Here is a 5254-nt window from a genome sequence, read left to right as displayed (position 1 = left end):
GAGGTAGCGTTCGTTCGGGGGACTGGACCTGTGTGGCTCAGCCAGGTGAAGCACAGAGGAAATGAGTCTTCCCTGTGGAACTGCCCCGAAGGATGATGGGGGTACAGTGACTGTGGGGACAAGGAAGATGCTGCAGTGCGGTGCCTCCCAGGTCAGTGGCAGGAACCCAGGAGCTTAGACCAACTGGCTGCAGAAGAGGGTGGGCACTGCAGTGTGTCCTGTAAAGCCAGGACGGAGGGCAGGGGGTGCAGTGGGGACACCGCCTGCTGTTTCTATCCAAAAGCATGAGAAATATTTACTCTGTGGCTCCCGGATTCCATCTCTTTCTCTTCTCTCATACAGGAACATCAGAATCACCACCAGCACCAGGTACAGTGTGGGGCTCAGGAGTTCAGGACCAGTTAGCTGTACCCTTCTTGTGCAGAGAGTTTGGGTCCAAAGGAGTCCTGAGGACTTAGATTTACTTGGGGTCCTGTACCTGAAGAAAGAGATATTTAATAACTAGGCTCCGGATCATTCATCTCAGACATCATCATCTCTCTTGAAGCTTCCTTTTTCTTAGAGCACAAGGCTCTCAGGTTCTGTGATCTTTGGAATCATTCTGTTGGCCCTTATCAGATTCCTCACATGGATTTTGAAAAAGAGACAGATACGGAGGCTTACAGGTCAGAGACAAATTGTGGTCTTTCTGTTTCTACAGCATAAGGGTTTTCTTCGGAGAAAAACAAATCAACAACAGAAATAGCTTCAAGTTTCAAATGAACAGGAAGCAGGTGCTAAGATAGGAGTTCAAAGAAGTGAGCGAAGTGCACTGTAGGGAGAGAGAAGGACAGACATAAGAAAGGACAGCATGTTTGTTGCTCTGCAGTGAAAGTTAAGTCTAAAGACAGAAGCTGCTGGCAAAGGAAGGACAGATTATGAAGCATTTATATTCACTGGGAAGGTGACTCACAGTCATTAAAGTACCAAGGAGGCAAGTAAGATGGCCAGGCTAGCTTAAATGTAGGGAGCTCTTTTGACAATAGGATATAAGAAAGCCAGGAATGGCATTTTGAAACAGTTGAGATGAAAGATGAAAAGCACTTTACAGGGAGATGGAAGAAAAAGTAAATAGTTTTGGAAAGATTCAGAAAGCCTTCCAGTGCTTTATGAAGAACTAGTTGTTTTCATGTGGGAAAGGTGATTGTTACATGGTGACACCAGGGGTGACTTAACCTTGTGCCTATTTCATGCAAGTGTGCAGCATTCTAAGGGAAAAGCAGGGAAAGGACAGGATGGATAAAGATTGGGTACCTTTGCACTGCTAAGGCACACAGAGAGGAGGGAAGGTTATACGGAATGGTCTGCTGATCCATAACCCAGGACCTCTGTTGTCAGTTTTCTCAGGAGGAGAACATTTGTTTCCACCACATCAGATAAGAAGAGATGAAATTTAATCTGAAGGTGAATGATCTGGACCTTCCAACCTCTTTCGGTCAGTGGATTCTTCGAAAACTGATACCCGGGAGGCTCAGACTGGTGCCTGCAGCCAAGGCTGAATATTCTACTTTAATGAACAGTAGGACATGATCCAAAACCTGTGATAAGAGGTTTATAATTCATGCAAGGGGGAAAGGCCATAATGAACTGAAAATTATTTTCAGAGAACAAAATATATTGCAACCCTATGGAGGCCTCTAGCTTAACAGGCCCATGCTTATTTCTGACCGGTACCAATGACCATACAGGAGAATATTATGACTGGGACCTCACTTTATAAAAACAGAAATGATTCTTCTAAAAGAATATCAAATTGGGCTGGGGATTTAGCTCAGAAGTTTCTTCGCCTGCTGCGCAAGCGCAAGGACCTGAGTTCGATCCCCGGTACCAAAAAAAAAAAAAAAAGAATGTCAAGGTGACACTTTACATTTTCTTTGTTTTGGGAGAATTATTGTGTGTACTTAAGGTACACAACATGATGTTATGGGATACACATAGGTGGGAAAATGCCACTAATTGTGAAGCAAATTACAATATTCCTTGACTCACATGGATCTGGGGCACAAGAACAGGTAAAGTCAACTCAGTAGGAATCTGGTGCACAAGGTATTGCTACAGTGCTCCTGTTGGACATCAGCTCTCTAGATGTGTTCAGCCTACAGTTCTACTGTCTCATATCCTCCAACCTAAAACTTTCTTCACAGTTTTGGTTTCTTCCTGAGCTTGATGTTTTGTTCCGGAAAATGTGAGAGCTTGAATGTTCCATATCTTTATTCCAAGAGGACCCAGCAATACCGAGATGCTCCCTCATCCCACAGTGCTCCCTTTTCTGTCCTTGAACCTCCATCTTGTGCCAATTCACTGAGTCCGTCTAGGCATCATAACTGTTGGGGTTGGGAGAAACAGCCCAGTGCTTGTGGTTCTTACTGCACCAAGACATCTTGGTGTGTGAGAGGAGCCAGTATCGTTCAGTCCAAAGGGTTTGGCAATAGCTTCTGCAACTTTGAGAAACATATTTAAGGGCCAGAAAAGACTTTCTGTGCCTTACATTGCACCTGCTTGCCTTCCTTGTTGGAGGAAGTCTTTCTAGATGCTCAGGCACTAGATTCTCAGGCACTTGAGGAAAGGTGTGCTGTATTGCCCAGTAATTATATTCTTCCTCCCATGAAAGCCACTGGAGCTTTCATGGCTTTAATGTTGGACTAATTTCAGTGTCTAAATAACATTCTGTTTTTCGAATAGATAAGGAAGCTTCTCTGAGGCACAGTGATGAAAATGGGAATCTGTATCCCAGTGAGGTAAGTGACGGGAATACATTTGTTATTGGTCAAAACAGGTGCATTCCTTTGGCCTCTCTTGCAATACAAAGAATGCATTTTCATGTTTGTTTTCCTGTGCATATGTGTGTTTATAAGTGCATACCCATAGTCAGAATATATAACAGCTTTTGCCAAATGTGACTCATCCTTTTATAAATTACATATTTATGCTGAGCAATAACCGTGGTACATCCAGGCCCTAAGAAAAAACTGGGTAACAAGTGAATAAATATTTTAAAGTTATTACCTTACAAATGATGGAAAGATAGAGCCTCCGTGGAAACAGTGTATCACAGATTCTGCCCACAGCAGAAATGAGAATATATTTTTTACAATTCAAAAGCACATATAGAATATATTTACGATGAAAGTATAACAAAAGAAAAAAGTTGAAAAACTGAAAATGGTGAAAAATTTGTTAAGCTGCATAACAAAATGAAAATTTGGTGAAATTAATTGGCGTATTTTCTATTTTTAAAAACAGATAAAGAAGGACTAGATAACTAGAAATAATAGAAAAGTAATTTGTCATTGTAGAAATATTACATATGACATATAAGAAATAGTCTGACACAAACGGTTAAAGCTGGAACTCTTAAAATTATATAAAATGTAATCCAGCTGCTGTTGCTTGCCTGTAATCCCAGCACTCTGGGAGGCTGAGGCAGGAGGATCATAAGTTTGAGCACACCCTGAGCAATTTAGTGACTAAATGAGACTCTGTCTCAAAATAAAAATTTTGAAAAGGGCTGGGAATATAGCTCATTTGGAAGGCCCTGGGTTCAATAACCAGTTTCAAGAAAAATAAGTATATGAAATGTATATTTGGTCTCCAACAGTGCAAACAACAACAAAACATTGTAAATGTAAATGTATTATATACCTAAAATGTACCAATAAAAGAATTTAAGCAAAACAATTAAAATGTTATAAATTAAAATCTATAAAATGCAGTTAGTTATATTTATTCTTATAAAATGCATATAGCATGAAAAACTTTAATATATGTGTACCTTTTATATGTGTGTAAACAATATTCAACGCATAATTGAAAAAAGTTATGGAAAGAATATTTGCATAAAAAGAAGTCAAATGACAAACATTTTAAATATGCAAATTCATCAATATGTCTGGAGAATTCAAATTATAGCTAAAATTGCCATATCACTTTGTATAGATGAGTCTCTCTAAATTTTAAAATAGATAACATTTGTTGTTGATGGGAATACAAAGTTTATTTCAATCACTGCTACTGAAAGAGATGTAATGGCCCTTGGAGAAATAATCTAGTATATTGTGACATAATAATAATAATAAAAAGCCTCACAGATCCTTTGACCCAATAATTCTAATCCTGAAAATTTTTTCATACAATTAAAATAAGGACATCCATTTAAGGCTTTATTTTTGCAATGCGGTTAGTAATGACAAAAATATTGGAAACAAAGTGAATGTCAGTTAATGGAATAGTGTCTGAAAAATTATGATTTAGCCAACTAAAAAGGAAATGTTCGCCATAAACATGTAATGTGATTCCACTTATATGATTATGTTATTGACTAGACTAATAAATAAAATTGTTTATGTCTACAAATTATACTAGACACTATATATATGTATATGTATATATATGCATATATAATTCTAACAGCTTTATGAAATGAGTACTATGAATTTTTGTTTTACAATGGAAACATTTGAATACTTTCTGATATGACAAAGACTAAGCTACTTTTTTCTTTAAAAAAATCACTACTTCATAACTACTTCAGAAACATATAAAAATGGCCTTTATTAATTCCAGCATGGTTCCATAGTATAAAAGTGATTCTTGTGTACACTAAATTATAAAAAATATTGCATTTCTGGTTTTCTGCTCACAATGGGTAGTACACATTTTATGTGTGTGTGTATATTACAGTATAATGCATTCATCTATTTATAATGTATATAAACAGAAAAATAACATCCTTCTACTTATGACTTTTGTTCAGCCTTTCAGATACCTTGGTGAAGACCCATTGAATGGAGCAAAAGTCCATCTTTTCCACTGATCTTTGCAGTAGTATTTGTATAAAGTCCTTTATGTCTTGGTATTGCAAAGACTGCTGGTGAACCTTCAAAAATTAAATCTGTGAATGTGACTTCTTAGTAGCATATGCAAAACTTTCCGGGGGATTAAATAAAAAACATTATTACCAGTTTGAGTTTGTATTAACTTTGTATTTTTAACTTTCAGAATTTCTGATTGCATTTTATGAATCTTTTAGGGTTTCTTAAGTAAAGTAGTATGTCTTTTCATTGGATGTCTTATTTGCATATACTATTTGTTGTTTTCTAGCTTGCTTTAAATAATTTTCAAATAGCAAAGAATAATTTTTTTAACACTTTTTAAGAAAGAGAAAGTTAATGATGGTGAAGGGTCTAATGACTACAAGGAATGACTTTCATTGGCT

At 37.2% G+C, this 5254-nt stretch overlaps 1 long non-coding RNA gene across 1 annotated transcript; it reads left to right on the top strand.

Moving 5' to 3' along the window:
* Positions 1–778: 778 nt before the first annotated feature.
* Positions 779–4999, top strand: LOC147830520 (uncharacterized). The gene is made up of 4 exons (XR_015453482.1): positions 779–943; positions 1378–1474; positions 2722–2777; positions 4793–4999. It is a non-coding gene; the product is annotated as an uncharacterized LOC147830520 (long non-coding RNA).
* Positions 5000–5254: the final 255 nt, after the last annotated feature.

Source organism: Heterocephalus glaber, unplaced genomic scaffold (genome assembly GCF_053883595.1).
Source record: "Heterocephalus glaber isolate CG9 unplaced genomic scaffold, H.glaber_assembly_v1.0 deba00000122, whole genome shotgun sequence".
In the NCBI taxonomy this organism is placed as follows: Eukaryota; Metazoa; Chordata; class Mammalia; order Rodentia; family Bathyergidae; genus Heterocephalus; species Heterocephalus glaber.
This window is presented reverse-complemented; position numbering and strand designations above follow the sequence as displayed.